Raw genomic sequence first — 20,827 nt, forward strand, 5'->3', positions numbered from 1 at the left:
ATCATCAAAGAAATTAGAATTTTTTTTGCCACACTTCTGAATAAATGGAGTGATGATAATCCAAACCTCTGGCGTGAGTTACTTAGCCACGAATGTCTTCTTCTTCCTGGTCCTCCTTTGCTGTCTACCTTTCCTTGGATTATTAGCTGAAATACATGGAACTGGTCATATCTCATCAGGTGGTTAAGGTCCAGCGGAGTACAGTATATTTTGAGAATACACCCACCTTTCGAATTCTTCCATCTTTTAATTAATGTTTTCTTCACTCCATGCAATAGTATGAGGCATATATAGCATTTAATTAGTCTTATGTTTAATGGAAATTGGTATCGTTGAATTTTACATTGACTATTTCAATTCTAGTACTTATTTCGATGGCTTGACTCAATTTGGATTGGACGGTATGACCACACGTGTTCCATTAACTGATTATTTATTATCAGCTATCTGGTCGGTTGTTGGATTTTGCTCACCAAGATCCGCTTAGTTTTATTTAGGTTTAAATTAAGTCCAATTTCCTCACTAGCTTCTTGAACTTTTTCTACGATATAGCGTAATCCATACATACTGCTAGCAACCACGACAGTGTCATCAATAGTTAGTCCTTGGCGTAGCTTCTCCCTCCTCTTGGCAGAATCTGCCTCCGGTGTTTTTTTGCACTCACGTCATGCTTAGATACTTTGGTGGCTTTCGTGCCATGGCAGTCTTGATTGGAATTGTTTTGTACAGTGGCCTGTAGTTCTACTTGGAGCGCTGTCTATTTATTTATTTATATTTATTTATTTATATAAGCAAGTCTACCTAACAGACATGAAGGCCAATTAACAGGTAGGGCGTAGTACAAAGTATTAAATAGTTAGAGAGGCATTGGAAGGAATGATGATATCACGAAACTTAACCCAAAGTCTACCTTAACATAAGCATTAACTCTAATAAGAGAATAGTAAAATACTGAAATTAGTAGTTATTGTAATGGATTTGCTCTTGGTGTAGACAGAATGAAGGTGTTACTATGTCTAGAGTTAAAACAGAGTACATAAAATTTAGTCTATATAAGGTCAGAGCAACCAAACAAGTGATTTAAAATTTTAAATAAGGTCATTAAATAATGCTAATCTTGGCCCTCTCTAAGAGACACATAACCAAATCTATTAAACCTGACGTATGAGTTAATAAGTATTAAGTTTTTATCACTTCTGTGTTTTTACAATCTCTAGTTTTTGAGGCATCTGCCAGTGCCTTATTAACATGAAGAAAAAAGGATAATTTGAGGTCAAATATTACTCCCCAGTCACAAAAGAACGGGAAACAGTTTTATCAAAAGTCATATTACACAGCTACACTCATGATGGTAAAAGTGACTACATTAAACTTGGCTGTATTAACGTTTAGTCTTGCGAATTTTGTGATGTAGGCGATTAATCGCTTTTTGACGTCCATTTGAAAACCTTCATCAATTTCCTCAGAAATATACGGAGAAATAGTCATTAAATTGGTAATGGACTGTTTGATTCTTAACAACATGAAATATTTTGTCCTGTAGTTTGTGATTTGCGATCTACAGTCTTTTTTTTGTGTACGGGAATAATTTTAGATATTTTCCATATAACAGGAACGGCTTGGTTTCTTAGACACAAATTAAAAAGTATTATAAGCAACTTAGCGAGAACAAAGCTACAGTCATGTGTAAGGAATGCTGCAATTAAATCTAGACCCATTGTCAATTTAGGTTTAATTACTTTAAGAGCTTTTTTCACCTCATATTCGGAGAACTTCTTTATGTTTATGTTTGTCGTTAGCTTGTCCTTTGGAAAAGTAAATATTTTCATCCTGAGTTGATATGTTTGGACTCCATTCCTTCTTGGGTTTCTTTGCCGTCTGTGTATTGGAACTATTTGGATTAACGTAGTTACCATTCGACGTTTGAATTTAATTTTAGTGGTACCTTCTTACCTTTAATTGGTCATACCGGTCGTTTAAACATAATTGACATGATGATGATATTGATATGAGGGTAGTAGTATTTATATAAAAGCGGTAACACTGCCGCACTGAAAAAATCAATATATTGAAGTGTTTTGTTAATGCAGATGTTTCAATCTATAAAATGTTACGTTCATTGCATATGTGAACTGCAGGAATGGCTGAAAGGCTTTTTACAACACTGTTCTAAACTGCGCGAGAAACCGAATGGAACGGGGATTTTTCCAGACGGATAATATTTAGCAAATTAGACCGACCGTATACGCCACATGTTCCTGCCCGGGGTATGCCCAATTTTAAATCAATATGGTCAATTATCCTAAAGCAGATGGAGTTATACGATTATGATTGTGCTAAACAATTTAGCGGAAAATACGTGTGTTCCCGTTGTTGATTAGCCCGGTGATTGATTATTTCGGCGCGATTTTACCACTGCGGTCGGCTAAATTGTACTCTGCTTCATTTTGACTTCATTCTGTATTATTTAGGAGAATAATATAGTTAAGTACAAAATAATTCACGTATCTCGCCTACAGAAGCTTTCGACTACTAAGTAAATATGAATATAATAAATAATTAATAATAATGATAATAATAATAATAGGTATATTTAAAATTAAATACATTAAATGATAATAATAATAATTCTTAAATTATAACAACATTATAAACAATTAAATAATAATAAAAAATTGAACTCTGCTTTATTGTGTTAAATACAAAATAATTCACTTCTCTCGCCTATAAGAAGTTTTCAACCACTAAAGAAACATGAATAAAATAAATAATAATAATATTAATTAATTAACTAATGATAATAATAATAGTAATAATTTTAAAAAAATAAATTAAAACTTAATTAAATTAAATAATAATGATTATTATATTATAACATATATAATAAAAAATTGTACTCTGCTTCATTGTGACTTTATTCTAAATTATTTCGGAGAATTATATAGTTAAGTAAAAATAATTCACGCATTCGACGACTACCGAAATATTGGCACTTCAGTTGAGTGAGTTCGTCAACAACGTAAAAGCAATTGTTAATTTATTGATGTTATCGACTTTTAATTGTTTTACACGTGTTGGAATTTGTAAAAATTTAAATTCAATTAATTAGCTTTTGATTTCGAAAGTTTATGCTGTCGGTCTATCACAGATAAATAATAATAGTATTAATTTCAACTCATTCATTCTTCTGTGTGCTATATAAATCATAGCCTGAAAAGGTTAAAAAACAGTATCGTCCAAGATACCTTTGAGTGAAATTGCAAAAATTGAAAAAATAATAATCTTCCTTAACTAATTTTAGGTTTGTATTAAGTAGCTTAGTTCGTCATCAATCTCAAGGACTATCTACAACCAATCTAGAATCGATGTGTTATTGCAGTTTGAGTCTTTTATTTTTATTTTGGGGCACGACATATTTGATACTACAAATTTCTGACAAGATCAGTAAAATTGGTGTCATCTGAAAAAATATGAGTCTTTGTTGGGTCACAGATAGGATAGCATTGAACCCTGTGGTACGTCCAATTTGATACGAGTCATTTCTGACAAGAAGTTATTATAAGAGACACACTCGTATCTAAATTCTAATTTTGATAAAAGTACTCAATTTTCTTGACAAAAATGTGGTCAAATAGGCAGTCAAAGGTCTTCGACAGGTCGGACATTGTCCCGAAATAAAAGCCTGTGACCACGCCCTACAGGACATTCAATAGTGTTTTGGTTAGTTGGTTAGTTAGTTAGTTGGTTATTACCTGACCACTTCTAAAACGAAACCAACTAGCTCCTAGTATTTCAATGTTTTCAAGGTATTTCTGCAGTATTTCGTAACTCATCAGATCGCGAACTAAATAAATTATCGATAAGGTCGTGCAAAGCTAAAATCAAAAATTCGCTGGATTGAAGCGATCTTTTTAAAAATGTTTTTTTTTAATACATGTTTTATTTAATTATGTTACGTCAATTTTAACTTAAAATTTCGACAAAGAAATTAATTTTCGAGGTATCAAAATCATATGAGAACACGACGCTATGATGTTAGAGACAGAGAAACCTTTTTTAATTTCGGTTGCCATAACAACGACAATTAGGAATCAATAACAATATTTTAATTTCAAATAGAACCCACAGTAGTTTCTCAAAAAAAAAACATTAATTATAATTAAATTAAGTAGAAATATTTTTTAAAATTTATACGATGTGTATAACATAATAATAATATAGTTATAATAATAATAATAACGATAAATTTTCAAATTTTAAATTGATTTAATTTTAGCTTCTGTAGTTCGTTCATTCGAAGAAATAAACAACTTTAATATATGTTATGTGAATGTATTCGTGCTGTTTTGTAAAAATGTACCTCAAAAACTAATAGTCATAGAAAAATTATAGTATAGCGTCGTTTCTCTGCCCCGTTACTGGCTTTCCACTTTCAAGAGGAGTTGTGACGTAACTTTTGATTAGATATAAACTACAGTAGAATTTCAAAAACACATTTACGACTGGCTTAAATCAAAACCATCAGAAATATCAGCGTTTTAATGCCTCCCGGTAAGTTTTACGCCCGCACCTTTAACTACACATTTTACTGCGTCCCATTCTCCCAGTTTATGGTTTTTCACTGCTCTATTGTGCAATTTTTACTCATTTGTGGTCGCGTTCGTATCGTAAACTGACTTTTTGACCTGTTAGGTTCGCCCAGAAACTGATAAGCCGCAATGGAAGGGGTGTATTTTACGAGCGCAAATGAGAGACCAAATAACCCAACTATTCATTGTAAATTGCTTTTAATTATAAGGTACCCATTATTTAACGGTAGCAACTGGCGCGTTCTCATCTGCTAATGAAATTGGAGAAACATAATCTCTGATGGAGATATCAAATTCAAAAGCATGATTTTTTAAGAAATATAAGTAAAAAAAGAAATGTAAGTAGTATAGAAAAGTGGATTCCGAACCATACGATCGACTTTTCTTTACGGTCATTGCTGCAAAAAACTACGTTAGCTATTATTCATAATATTAACAGTTAGCTGAGGGTCTTAAGTCGAAACAAGAAGTTGAGTAGGTGAAGTAGCGCTGTTTTCGTAGAAACATAATTAATTATTGTATTAAGAAAAAAGTGTAATTTCGGTTTTATAAATAATATAATTTCAATAAACAAGCAAGTCATTTTTAAAAATCACAAAGGGTCACAAATACGACCCCATAAATAGTTTATTTAAAATGTATGTTAATATCAGTTTGTAATTTTGCTATGTAAAAATATTGTAAACTTACATTGAGAAATACAAATAATATATGTTTTCACATGTACAAGAGCTTTCAATTCTTCCAGTGTTTATCGTTTTTCTCCGATATAAAGTAAAATCTTAACGTACTTTTCTTTATGTCCCATGGAAACTTTCAGATAATCTTTCAAATGAAAAAAAAACTTTTTTTTGAAAATATGTTTTGTTTTAAATCTTCCTTTAGTAAATCTTCTTAGTAAAATTAGTGATGTTGCTTTTTAAATTTGAAAGATGTTTTTTGTATTCTTCTGCTATTTCGCAGACAGCTCTTCGAATTTCCTTTAGACAAAATTCTAATACCATAATTGATTAAAAATGATTTTTCTAATAGTCAGTTTCGGAAACTCCAGTGAAGAAGTGTCCAACTTAAGCAAATATAATGTAAAAATAGTTTTTAAAACTAAAAATTTGAACTTCATAATTCATTCATCAAAAAAAAGCTTGATTCCATAATTTCGATAAAGATTTTAAAGTTCTAGTTACCGTTGTAAAAGTGGTAACTAATATTGGTTTTTAATTATGTATTACCTATTTAGCTACGATTTATCCTCCTTTATAAATAACTTAGTTATTACTTAGTTAATTATTTAATTGATTTTTATTATTAATTAAATTTGTCAAAGCTTATTAGTAAAAAATGTTCCCTTATGGTGAGGACTTTAATGGCGACGCTGTATATGCGCTAAACGCCCAAAAAAGTTTCTTCTCGATAAACGTAAAATAATTCGCCCCTTCTCGCGTTCCCACTTGGAAATCGACCGCCTGCGCCTAGAAGATCATCTTAAAAAAAAAATTGATGCATGTCGGCAAAAATCTGTTCACGTCAGGTTGTTCCCCGCCCCTGGACCAAACGATCGATCCGGGACACAGCTGGCATTAGGGCGGTGGCCCCGACGCTTGTGGCTGAGACGTCGGCAACGTCCGCCGAATGCCGTAAACATCGTGCGACCTCCCGTGTCTTTCTGTTAGTCGTCGCTGTCGCCGTAATATTTCTTTTTGAATGGGTCGCTGGTATAAAGGTAGGAATTTATATTTTGCATGGATGGTTTTCCAATTTTAGCGTCTTGTATCCGGAGTTATATCTTCAGAAATTATGCTACAAGAAACCTTCTGACATCGACTACTCTTTAAACCAGACGGTTTGTCTACAGCATTCGGGTTATGATAATATTGGTCGCCATTCGTAATGGTTTTCCCGAACCACACTTTAAGGTTGGCGGACCAGAAAAACCTTCTTCATCTAGGGGTTCTTTTTCCTTCTGCCTTTCCTTGCAAGATACATTAGTTCCTACTTGATTTTGCTCGTCATCGAAAATAGCAACCATAAAAGCAAATCCTCTTCTATAACTAACATAACCGTTGATGGTGAAACACTTCAAGACGAATACAAAATCTGTGGAATTTTTACCAAATATTTTGCTGATCTTGCTAACAATAGCAAGCAGCCTCAAAATCTATCTCCCGATATCCAAATACACTCAAACTCGATGTTTCTCTACCCTACTACAACAGTAGAGATAAAACAAGTAATTCTTTGGAATCGATGAAATACCGGGCACTTTGTCAATTTCTATTAAAGATATTAGCTCCTATTCTACCATATTGAGTCAATTTAAGCTTCGTCCAGGACAAGTATCCACAGGCCTTAAAAACTCAAAAATCGTACCTATTTTTAAAAATAAAGGCAATAAAACCAACATAGAGACCTACCGCACGGTAGCTCTTCAATGTCAAATGGCAAAAATTTTTGGGTCGTGTTATAATGACAGACTGCAGAGGTTCCTTGGAAAATTCTCTTTGATTTCTGATGCTCAGAACGGATTCAGAACCAACCACTCCACAAGTACAGCTCTGGAGCACGTCTACGACAGCCTTAATAGAAAAACAGCCACACTAGGCTTATTTTTTTGATTAGAGCAGCGCATTCGACACTATCGATCACAGGCTGCTCTTAAAAAAACTGGAAAATTTGGGTGTTAGAGGTTCAACAAACTCATGGGTTAAATCTTTCTTCTCCGAGAGAGTACAGCATGAATGGTGTCGAGATAACGATAATAAGATTAAATAAATCTAAGACAATAGCTATGGAAATGGTCACAAAAAATACTCGCGTTGATTCCAGTATTCTTCTCCAATTAGAGGGACGTTCTATAAAAATCATAGAGGCTACTAAGTTTCTCGGTCTGCACATTGACAACAAACATCGACAAGATATATGGACCAAATTAAGCTTCTGGTCATACTTAATCTAAAATATTAGAGATACGGTATCCATTGACGTTTAAAAGCTGGTGTACTATGGGCTGTTCCAATCAGTGATAGGTTACTGTATAATCTATTTGGGGTCTAGCCACTGGTGCACACCGAGTCTTCGTTACGTGCTATTCGTTACATGATGCGTGTATTATATATTTACTCCGTTTTGATTTACGTCAAAAGTAACATGATTGGATGGAATAGAAGATGTGACTTGCACGAACATGACACACGGCAAAGAGATTACTTGGACGTTCCATTTTCTAGACTGCATATCGGGCAACAAAACCCAAGGTATTTTGACTTGAAAGTATATCACAGAGCTTTAAATTTCTATAAATGCTTCGAAGAAACTGATAGCTTAGCTGTGTTTAAGAAAAGAATTAAGATCTTTTTAACTGATGTGTCTCTACTCAGTAGATGATATTTTTAAAATGTATTTTGACGTGCTTAATATATATATATATATATCTGTCTATCTATCTATCGTGCGATCCAAGTATTAAAGTACACTTTTAACGATGTTGACTAGTTCTGGAGGTTGAAGTCAGCTTCTTTGATACATCCCGGTTGGTAGTACCGTGTACCCTTGGCATATTCAATATCCTTCTGTATAACCATTGTTCCAAAGCTTGGAGTTTCTACGCCATACAGAGTGCGAAAGCATTTAACGAGTCTTATTTTTCTATTTAATGCTAGGTCATGAATCTTGAACACCGAGTCCATCTTCAAGGAGGCACTTTTGGGCTTTGCAATTCGGCACCCAATTTAATGAAAATTAACTCACGATTCATTTAGGCTTTATCGATGTTAGTTTATATTTCCGCGATATTATTTTATAAGGGGTGTTTTTTTTTCGATGTATAGAACTTTACGTTGCAGTAAAACAACGATGGATTATTCGACTGACATGAATTTTGTTTATCCGAAAGATAATCTTGTGGCATTACAATTTAAATATGATTTCTGGCATGTGACCGCCACGGCTGGCGCGGGTGTAGTCCAATCTGGACGTCCAATTTTCGATGACTTTTTCCAACACTTGTGGCCGTATATCGGCAATAACACGGCGAATGTTGTCTTCTAAATGGTCAAGCGTTTGTGGTTTATCCGCATAGACCAATGACTTTACATAGCCCCACAGAAAGTAGTCTAGCGGTGTTAAATCCAAGATCTTGGAGGCCAATTCACAGGTCCAAAATGTGAAATTAGGCGGTCACCAAACGTGTCTTTCAATAAATCGATTGTGGCACGAGCTGTGTAGGTCAAGGTCTAAGCTCCAATAAAAAAATATGTTTATCCAAATCCAGTCAGCATTTCGCGAGAACGAACTCTGTAGTTGACCTAAATTTTGGTGATTCGTTAATTTTGACGCGATGCCAAGCCACAGGTCTGCAATTTTTCCTTTGATGAATTTTGGAGTGTGTGTGGGTACATTATGACTAGGAAGGTCCAAAGCGGCAGGGGCAAACCTTGTATAGCTTATGAATGTATCACTAAAAGTTAATGTAGCTGTCAATATACTTTCAAACATCTAGCGTAATTTAGTACTCGTAATTATCGTACCAGAACACCATAATGCCATATGGTTCAATAAGTAACCAGTAAGACTTCAAGTAAGTAAAGTCAAGTAAAGTAGTAGTTTATTATTAGCAGAATATGCTACTAAACATCAAAAAATTTTAAACAAATGTACTTAAAAATATAAGTATTAATAGTAAATTTAACAAATAATAATAATAATGATAACAATAATAATAATACTACATACTATAAAACACAACAGTTCAGAGTCAGGAAGTAGTCAGATATTTAGGTATAAAACTAGATAGAAACATGTCCATGGGGGCCCACATCAGAGCCGTAACAGAAAAGGCTAACAAGGCCTTGAACAACATCAGTCGCCTTCTACCAAAAGTGAATGGGCCTCGTAAAAGCACCAGGAGGATATTATGCTCAGTAGTGACTTCAATACTACTATATGGCGCCTCAATATGGGAGCAAGCAGTTGAGAAGAAAGTCTATAAAAGGATTCTGAGTAGTGTTCAAAGGAGGGTAGCCATAAGAGTCTCCGAAGCATACAGAACAACTTCCAATAAAGCACTTATGGTGATAGCTAGGATCTCACCTATTAATCTCCTAGTTAAGTGCAGAGCTCGTATAGAGAAAGATGGACCAGACGCTAAAACGGAAGCACAAAACGCGGTGATGTTCTGGCAAGAGGAATGGGACATAGATGATGGTACAGCGGAATGGAGTAAAAAGCTAATTCCAAATAGAAGACCCTGGTTTGAGAGATGACACAAATACTCACCGGGCACGGGTGCTTTGAAGCCTACTTCAAACGTTTCAGTCTGGCCGAAACCGAGGAGTGCCTTTATTGCATAAACGTGGATACGGTTGAACACACTCTATTTTTCTGCCCAAGATGGAACATGCAGCGGAATATAGCAGAGCAAATACTCGGTCACATAAGCTCAGACAACCTAGTAGAAAAAATGTTAGAGTCACCGACAAATTGGGACCACGTCTGCAAAATGGCAAAGCAAATACTTTCTGCCAAGAGGATAGAACGGCCAAATCTTATACAAGCTCGCTGAACCTTAGTCAATAGGAGACCGAAAGATCATGGGGAAGATCATAGGGCGCGAGAGAACATCACGCGCGTCCGGACGACACTCCATCTGAAGTAATGCTGACGCAGTTCCAGATGGAGGGCACACTGTTTTGTCGCCAAGGGGACACACCATCCATCCACAGGGTGTCTTGAGACGCCCAGAACGGGCTGAGGAAGATTCGCCTTATAACCTCTGATACAAAAAAAAAATACTACTTAACTACTTAAGTAGGCTTTTGAGATGAATCGAAACGTTATTAGATCAAAATGTTTTTCTTAGTTGAAGATAGTGTTGATACAATTGAGGTACATTTTGAATGCTTTGGCTTCAAAAATCACATTTAAATAAATACAGATCTAACTTAAGCAACGACTAGCAGCTATAGAGCAAGATGACTCCAACAACGAAATTTGGATTTTGCTGAAGATTATGATACTGTTATTTTTAATACCTGTTCCATATTCAAAATTTTGCGAAATGTATTTTTTATTAGCATTAGAAGTTTCGCCCTCTAGCGGTCGTTTTATGAACTGTCTCATGGCGCCTTTGATACAGCCGAGAGTTATTCTCAGTGGTAGTTCAGTACGAAAACAAGATTCTTGAATCTCACTTGGTTCGGTACTGCAACAAGAGACTATAATATTTCTTAGGTCACGCCGCATTTATAGCGAAGCTGCTAATTACGATTCCTCTTCGATAAAACGACCATCCAGACGCGCAGCTTGAAAAGATTTTAAAACGGAGGAGCATAATTTTGCGCGTAATAACCGGGGATGTAATTTTTCCGTCTCTCGCCAATTTTTGTTACGACCCCGAGAGGATGCGTATTCGCCCGCGATTTTACGAACGTCTTTATTGCGGAAGATTATACAGTCTTTATCGGAATGGCGGCCCTAAAAGCGGAAAAACTCTGAAGCGATAAACTGAGTAAAAATTGGTCGCTTGCGAAGTTAAAAGGTTCTTGACATCTGGAGAAAATGTTTTGCTCAGTGGACCTGGATTGCTAAGTAGGGTACAATTCAATTGGTTATGTTATCTGTATTGGTACCCTTAAATAGTGATAACTTCGTCTATCTTCAACGTTTGATTATTTTGTTACATATTAGCTATTTCTTGTTGTACTTTTTGTATACTTCTATAAAGTTTTTCCTTATTTAAATTCGCATTATTTTATAATCGGCTGCTCCAAGCAGTCTATTAAGTAACCTTGTTCGTTTTAACAAATAAGTAAACGTAAAACCCAAGAAAATAGGGAACCTGAGCAAAATTTTTATTTGAAAAATATTTCTCCACAGTTCACAAAAAAAATCGTATTTTTAGGCAACAAATATAAGCAATTAAAAATTATAAAATTTAAATCCTCTTTGAAATATGCCCTCATTGGCTGTGACAGGTTGTGACGTCAATTCGCCAGTAAGATTACACGCCAGCCGAAATGTAGCACAGAGAAACCATTAGAGAATGACAACGCGTTCGTCTTAAAAGTTCAACATTATAATTTACCTTTAGTGGCGATGTTTTTCTTTTGTTGAGGTTCGCGTTGTTAAAGCCGACAGTGATAGAAAATTTAACCACTAGTCTTAAACCAATATAATATTGTAATCAGTTTAAAGCTTTCTCGTTTTTAAAATTCAAATGGTATATCAAATAAAATGTAAATTATTCAAGAAAAAAGCTTTTGATAACTTAAGGTGTTCTTTATTTTATGAAGTCATTCCTGTGGAGACTGGTAGATGAATAAAAAATTTATCTGCCTTGTTACGGGTTGTACTCAAACACGATGCACAAATGCAAACTGGTGTAGACTAAATATAAACACACTTTACACGAGCCAAAAATAAACGTAAATAATATAATTACCGGCCTATAATCTGAGAATAACACTATAAAATGTTGCCGTATCGATCAAAAAGCAGCGGTATGACGTCACTATCATTCTTGTGCGTTTAAAAGGAATGGCCGGGTGTTACAACAAATTATTTATTGCAACTTAAATATTGGGTTTTGAGTTTTGGTATTTGGTATGCGTTATTTCTATAGATAAACAAATGTATTAAAGTTGATAAGATGTCTAAAAAAGACAGTGAGCAAACTTAATCCAGTTACCTTAAACGATGCAGTTTTGAAACTGTCAAATGTTATGACACTGATATCAGAGTGATGAAATGATGTCAAAAATGATCTTGATTAGAAAAATTTAGAAAAAATTATTATTATTATGAAGAAAAAAAAAAGAAAAATAAAAAGTTTGTAATTTTATAATAGCGCACTGTGCACCAAGATTTTCAAAAAATGGTTAACACTAATAAATATGCTATCATCAGGTTTTGCACAATAAATTTGAGAAGTGTCACTTTTGTAAGCATCATAACAGAACAACTGCAGTGTATGAAATGTATTATTTTAGTGCTTAATATATTTTTTTAATTTACAAATACATAGTATAGTATACAACTTGTGTAGTTTTATTTAATGATGAAAAATTTTAAATACCTTTAATGAATGATGAATATTAGAAAAAACATTCATTAATATGCTGGAAAACAATAGCAAAGAATTTTTCACTATAAGTAAAAGTTATGACTATTTCCCCCAAGCAAATAGAAGACTTAGGTTAAGAAATGAATTTAAAATAAATGCCATTTTTGATCGATCTGGCTCGTTACCAGGAATATCTAAAAAACGACTCATGGCTCATCAGACATGCGTACAATTAATTGATGAAAATAATTACTTGTATGCCCTTTTGTATGATGAGAATTATGAGGTTTCTTTTGAAACACTTGAAAAATATTTGTAAACAAATTTTGGTGGATACTTGGGTCACCAATTCGATGTATGAAGAATGTATGTATTGAGAAATTGTATTGTATCTTTAGCCCCGTTGTATTATTCTTATTTAGCAGTAGTTTTGTTTGCTAAATTTACAGATATATTAAATTTAAATTTAACTAAATATGAGTATATAAAAAGTGTGTAGCTTATGTCTTCGCTCATCTAGTTACTAATCATTCTAAAGCATTACTTAATATTAAGCTAATTAATTGTTTAAAAATTTTGCAATATTTTATTAAAAAAATATGTATTAAATTAATATTGATATCTTTCTGCATAATAATACAATTAGTTCTGAACCATTTATCGTATGGCGAACGGGTCGTCCGTATATATCGATTATTTCGTATTGATAACGAATATAACTCAACTAACTCGATAAATTTGGAGGCTGTGGCGCTTACTGGTTCAACCTGGTTTTGACCTAGATCGTTAAACCTTCCTTATCCTGGTAGTCTCAAATTATCAGCTCGACCGGCGTTGCTGCACAGGCGAGTTCTAATCGAAATTATAAATTCCGCAATGATGAACGTCAAATTAACAATAGAGCATTAATACAGATGCGGACACCACTTGACAATGTTAACTGCCAAATGTTTATACATTGTAACGAAATGTGACCCAAATTCACTACAATTGTTCGCGTTGGTTATTTGACCATAACGGATGACGAGATTTTCATATAGTCATGATGATTTCAGCAAAATATACAATGTAGCTCATTAGTGCGAACAATTTTAAACACAAAATCGAGTATATGAAAGAATTTTTGGATTCAGCGGAAAAAATTAATCACGTTCATTTGACTAATATGTGCTGAAAAACACTTTTGCAAATGCTGCTTGGTATACCATACACTAATATCACCGCATTTTATTGTTATTATTTATTATTTATTTATTTATTTATTTAGTACTTGGCTATTTACATAAGCAAGTAAAATTTGCATAAACAAAACTATAAACTTCGCAAATAAGCCGTAAGTCTCTTCGTGAACACTCTTGGGCAAGGCGCGCCCTTAATATTATCCGGCAGTTCATTAAAATTACAAACACCATCGTAGAATAGAGTTTTCTCTAAATTTGTTGTTTTTACCATAGAAACATTGAACTGCTGATTGGAACGGATATTATATTGATAAAAGTTTGACCTTTTTTTCAACCATAATTTAAGATAGCCTGGTTGGTGATCGTGCGCAATTCCATAAACCAACATTAAACTTGCTCTTCTAATGAACTGCCCGATATTTAGCCAATTTAGCTGGTCTAGCATACTCTTTATAGGAGTATATCTATCACAGTTCAGGATGATTCTCATAAGCCTATTTTGTTGTAACTGTAACTTATTTAAATCTTCTTTTGTACAAGATATAAGCAATGAACAAACATATGAAAAATGAGGCAAAATTATACTATTATACACTAATATCCTAGTCCACTGCGATAAAAACCGCGATACACGGTTAAAAAACCCTATTTTCTTACCAATTTTTTGGCATAGATATTCAACATGGTTACTAAAGCATAATTGTGGATCCAGGATCACCCCTAAATATTTAATTTCGGAAACAAACTCAATTTTATTACCCTGTATATCCACAGAATACCCCAACTTATAACATTTTTGACAGTTAACCTTAGAACCGATAACCATGCACTTGGTTTTGGAGTTATTTAATTTCAGTTTATTTTGACACAGTCATTCCTAGAAATACTGCATTTCGGTGTTCAGTTTGGTAGCTATTTCTTTGCAATCGTTTCCAGAGACTGAAATAAGCGTGTCATCAGCAAATAAGTCCAAATGTCAGCCAATTGACTATGTTTTATTTAAATCTACAACTGGATAGATTCAATTAATACACTTCCTGTGCTCTCATTAAATAATAATTCCAAGAACTTTGAAGAAAATGAATTTGAATAAAGTAAGGTCCTATATTCACCTAAAACAGATCACCACATTTTCTAATTTTGGTCTATAATGCGAAATTTTGCTACAATATCACTGAGCACTTTTAGTTAGTTAAGACCCGCTTAAGATGGTATTTTTAAAAATGGAGGAAATTATCATTTCCTTAAAACTGGTCGCTAAGGCCCTTAATGAAATAAACTTGTTTAACTATTGGCGCTGGTGTTCTATATATTTTGAATGCGTTTAATCGGAAAATGTTCGATTTTATCATCTGCGCAATCACTTTAAATACTAAATGGCTCTGCCTAGTTCTGCCTTTCCTATCGTGCGAGTTGAAATAACAGCTTTCGCGTTGTAACCGCACAATTAAAAGCCTTTTGTGGTCGCCATAATGCAAGGGAAACAATTCCGTTCCCTGTTTATCTTCTCTATACTGCCGCTTACGTCGAAAATTGAGTTTAAAATTCACATCAGAGCGTTCCACATTTCACGCAGCAAATTGTCAAACTCGTGTAATGCTAAGTAGCTTTCCGAAGTCGAAAAACAAAGCAAGGTTGCGTCGGGTTCCATAGTTTGATGCAGTGGAAAAAACACACAATATTTTGATAGATTGGAGTTCAATTTGGTTAGAAGGTACCGTAATTGGTTAGCTCTAGCATAAAATTTTTAAGCAGATAAAACTTGAGGTGGAGGTAGTCGTTTCGAGAAAAACTGAACACGCCAACATGTTTTGAACAACTCAACAATCTGCATACATATTGAAGAACCGACCGTTAGGGACGTTTAAAGGAAGCTTCAATGTCTAATAGGTAAATGAAAAATTCAGGAAACTGCCTTTTTGCTTTTTCGAAACTAACTGCTAACCTAATAATTTTCCGATTTTCTGATCTCTAGTGTTGCAATCATAGCCAATATCGTACCGTGTCCAGCTTTTCTTGAAGCAGTATAACCTAGGCACTTTTCCGCCTTATTCCCAGGTTTCGACTGTACCATAAAGCTACTTATTTCATTTATATGAGCTGGAAACTGGCTTCAGGTCAGGAAAAAGCTAAAAACTTGGGCTATGGCTCTGTCATTTACGGTGCAGGTGATAGACAAACAAAACACATTTCATAGCCATTACTGTACATCGTCTAGGTTTTATTGAAGGAAGCTTCAATGTGTAATAGGTAAATAAAAAAAAAACGGGAAACTGCCTTTTTGCTTTTTACCAACTACGTAACTGCCAACCTAATAATTTTCAGATTTACACTCTATGATCTCTAGTGTTGCAATCATAGCCAATACTGTACCCTGCCCAGCTTTTCTTGAGGCAGTATAACGTAGTATGAGGCAGTTTTCCGCTTTATTCCCAGGTTTAAACTATACCATAAAACTATTTATTTAATTTATATAGGCTGGAAACTAGCTTCAGGTCAGGGAAAAGCTAAAAACTTGGGCCATGGCTCATTTACGTGCAGGTGATAGACAAAGAAAACACATTTCATAGCCATTACTGTACATTGCCTAGGTTTTATTGAGCCAGTATGATGCAGTATGACGGCTTATCTCCAAGTTTCATTAGGACTATAAATCTGTTTATTGCATTTATATAACCTGTTATCTAGCTTCATGCCAGACAAAAGATAAAAATTTAGGATTTTACCACTTGGTCTATCATTTATAGTCCAGCTTATAGATAACCTGTAAACTAGTTTCAGCTCAGAGAAAAGATAAAAATTTTGAGTTTTTGTTACTGGCTTGTCAATTTTTAATTTTTCAAAGAAACTTGAACAGGTTGCTGTAATAATTTTTACAAAACTTCTGGGTTCCTCCTGCGTCGGTTTTTGGTTAATCGAACTTGCTGACGCTTCGCCAATCATCCTGTTGGAGTCTTCTGTTTCTTAAGGAAGGTCAACCCAGCAAAAACCGACGCAGGAGAAATCCAGAAGTTTTCAAAAAAACTACTCGCTTATCGTTTACGGTGCAGCTAATAGAAAAAGAGAGAAAACTCGTTTTCTGTGACACTAAGTCCAATGCTTTCTCGATGTAAAGCGCAGTTTCTAAATCATATGTACTGTTGGCTATCCATATCTTTTCTGAAATTCGGCAGCAGATTAAATTCCAATATCCAGCGCCCGATAATGTGAAAATTACTCAAACGCTGACAAGTGAAATTGCATGAATTTCATATTCGCGCAATCAAAACGTTTCGGGTCCCGCCCAAACCAGCCGTCATTACTCGTCGCAATGATTCAGCAAAATTGTAACACTTTCCCCTTGCCAAACTCAACCCGTGAGTTTCCCCCTTGTTTTTCCTTCAAGATTCGCCTCCATTAAGATTCCGCTTTCTGATTTTTTTATTGCCAGCGAATTACTTATTTGGGAAAATTTTCTTTGTCGCGGAAGTTTGATAATTGTACACGGCAGTAACTCTCCTTCAATTTTGCGTTATCTGAGCAATTAACTCATCCGCGTAGTCAAAAATATCGAATTTTAGTTGAACAATGTAAATTATTGTGAACTATACTTTTGAATTAAAACAGCCACGCTCTGAAGAGAACAGTCTATACCCAGGCAAGAAAAAAAATATATCTAAATTTATTATGAGAAACATTCATAACGTTTTAATGACATCTTTGTATTTTTCTCATCGCATTATTTTTTCTTAATTTTGTTACAATTTTTATATATTCTTGTGTTTTGGTTTTTATTTAGTTTTTCTCGTTTTGTTATCTATTTGTTAGGCTACACTTTATACTGTAAACCGTAACTTCAAAATATATTTATATCTTATGACGTAATATTTTTGAAAAAAAAAGGCATATTCAATATTGTGCAGCAGAATATTGATTGTTCTGCAACAGATTCACTTTATGCAATGTTTAAATAATTAATAACTATAATAGTAATAATAATTACAATAATAGTAATAATCATGATAATAATAATAATAATAATAATAATAATAATAATAATAATAATAGTACTAATGATAATAATAATAATAATATAATACAATAAGTAATGAAGGATGAAGTAAAAAAAGAGTATTTTGGACAGATCAGGAAAATTCATCCAATAGGTAGTCCAGCGGTTCCAGTTATAGAGTACAGTTCCGATATTATAATATAATATATAAAATATAAAAGACCTTGATCGCAAGTCCAGAAAGATCTTAACGCAGGGTAAACTACCACACCCTCGAGCACACCATCACACCATCTGTATATATCTAGACAACATGGCGGCAGGGGTCTTAGGCAAGCGGAGCTGACAAACCAACAAGCGATTGTGAATCTTGGGCTGTATCTTAAGCATAATAGACAATTTAACACTGTTCAAATGATTTTAGCCTTGAATCATCAAAGTCAAAACATGGAATAATTTGGTTTAAACAGTCTCGCATATTGTGTCGAGAGAGAGAGAGAGAGAGAGAGAGAGAGTTTTGTCTATCATACAGGGTGGGCGAGATACTAATAATAATAATAATAATAATAATAATAATAATAATAATAATAATAATAATAATAATAATAATAATAATATAATAATAATATAGTTATCAACGTTTGTTGTGACTTTGAACTTCGCCGATAAGTAAAAAATGCTTTATACATGGCGTATGCACAATAAAAATACATCGATTTTGCGAAAGTTCCATTGTGGTCCGCAGGAGCACGATAGAAAAGCGATGCGTCCTTTTATTACAAGAAACGGCGAAGCTCTTTCTTAAAAAAAAAAAGCTGCTTCGCGCTAGGCGCTACGAACTTGCCCCGCCCAGCGACGATTTTTCGAAAGCAACCTTGTTGAAATTCGCATTGTCCTGCAACTGCATCAAGAATCCTGATTCTCTCCACATAAGATAGCCAGCCACATCAACAACTGGCGAAGCACGACTCTGACAACTACTGCGAAACGTCATATAATAATAATAATAATAATAATAATAATAATTAACCAAAACTGTTTCTGCACTTTGCTATTTGACACGGACTGAACAATAAATAAACAAGAATGTATGCCCTTCCTTCATTTTTTATTTAGATCAATAAAAATGTTATTGTTTATACAAACTAATATAATACTAATATAATATAATGTAAAGAAAAACACGAGTGAATCACTTGCGCGTGAATTAACGGATTGAACAATTCGCAAGCAGTAGTTCGCAACACACCAACTGCGCTCATAAATCTTATCCGGGTAAAATGATGGCAGCAATCGCATTCGACGAGAATGTGAATTAATGTAACGGCTGAGGTTAAATGTGCATTAGGTGTCCAATCTTACCATCTGCGCCTTGCGATATTTCGATATCGACAATCTCATTGTTGCATTCCGATTTCGTATTTACTACATTCCTTCTTCCAGGGGCTTGTTAGTTTTTGTTGGGTTTTACTTTAATTTGAGTAACAATGTTAGGTGTAAAATTACAAACCCAACTTTGTCAACGCACTTTTATTAGAATTCGTAACAATTTCGACCTGTAAGATTTCAGGTTTTTAGCATTTTGTCACCGCATCCAATCGTTTTCGTTTTTTTTTGTATTTATCCAGAAATTTAACTTGATTGACAAGAATAACTTTATTCTCTCCTTAGTAGGGAAGGCCAAGTTTTACACTGACATCTTTAGATATCAAAATTACAAATTCCTACCCACACCACAATCTATAGTACAGGTTAGATACCTAATTCGGTAGCCAGAGTATTACTTAATTTATTAATTTCGCCACTTAATGTACTTAAATTTTTTAGTACTTGTTCAAAACTTCAATATTTATATATTTATTCCTAATATCTGCTCAAAATCCTTCAATTTTAGTATGTATGATTAATTTAAAATATAAACCGCACTGCCATCTGTAGATAAGTTGATTACCAAGTTAGTTTGGTTAGTAATTCTAACTAAACTAAATTCTAATTCTTGGGTTAGTAATTTCTTTGGATAATTAGGAATTTGTAATTTTTATATCTCGTTATTTGCCAGCAGGACTGGGGACATAGAACTTACGTTTGATACTACTGATATAAAATGTATTATACCGTCAAAAAGGGAGAATGGCAGCTGGTTACAACAGCTATTTTTGTGGGAGAGTATAAACTAACCAAAACTACTAGGAGACTTGAATGTCACTTGAAGTATGACATATCCATGTAATTTTAATAACTGCATCAGATGATGGTTTACAAGGACCTATTTGTTTATGCCATACATATTTTCCAATTTTGATTTTTTGATTATGTTTGTCGTTTTGTCTTTTGCACCCTTTGGTGACAGATGGTAATGAATGAAAGGCCAGATAAATTCTTACGCCTTTAATGAATTTCACGATATCTTTTCCTCGATGCTTTATATTTCAATTTCATACCCCAACGCTGCATTTATCATAAAACCGTCGCTTTGTTTTTTTTTCGCGACATTCCCGTCATAAATGATGAGATCCCCCCTCGCCGCTATTATTATAAAGTTAAATGGATCCCGTAATTACTAACTCGATCGGCTGCCGTCATTTTATTCCTCTTTACTCGATTTTCTTTCTGTCCAACGTTATTTTCCTCCTAATGGAAAATTCGGAGGCGAGGATAATATCAGCGGCCGATCTCGCGCGGCATCCACCTTTCCCAGTTGGAGAGGTTTGTGTCCGATTTGAAACAAAAATAATTACATTACTTGTGGAAAACGCCTTCATCGAAATTTGCAAAGGATTGAATAAAATATAAGCGATATGGGGTGGTAAAGTCCGAAGCAGTTACGTCATAGCGTGACATCTTCATCTAGCTCATTACTGGAATTTTTTGGGTTTTGGGTGTGTTGAAATAGATTCTTGCAGAGCCATTGGTTGGTGTGTTAGTAAAAGAGTTAGTGTTGTTCACCTTATGAAATGTTTTTTTTTTGTAGATATCAGATTAAACTACAATTAGTGGAGTTCCACCATAC

The 20,827-nt window shown here is 34.1% G+C and overlaps 1 protein-coding gene across 1 annotated transcript in view; it reads right to left on the reverse strand.

Annotated features, from left to right (window-relative positions):
* Window positions 1–20,827, reverse strand: part of LOC132696486 (uncharacterized) — a 94,055-nt gene that overhangs the window by 11,012 nt on the left and 62,216 nt on the right. The gene's annotated exons all lie outside the window — the stretch shown is intronic.

Source organism: Cylas formicarius, unplaced genomic scaffold, assembly GCF_029955315.1.
Source record: "Cylas formicarius isolate icCylForm1 unplaced genomic scaffold, icCylForm1.1 PGA_scaffold_1__22_contigs__length_36826433, whole genome shotgun sequence".
Lineage (NCBI taxonomy): Eukaryota > Metazoa > Arthropoda > Insecta > Coleoptera > Brentidae > Cylas > Cylas formicarius.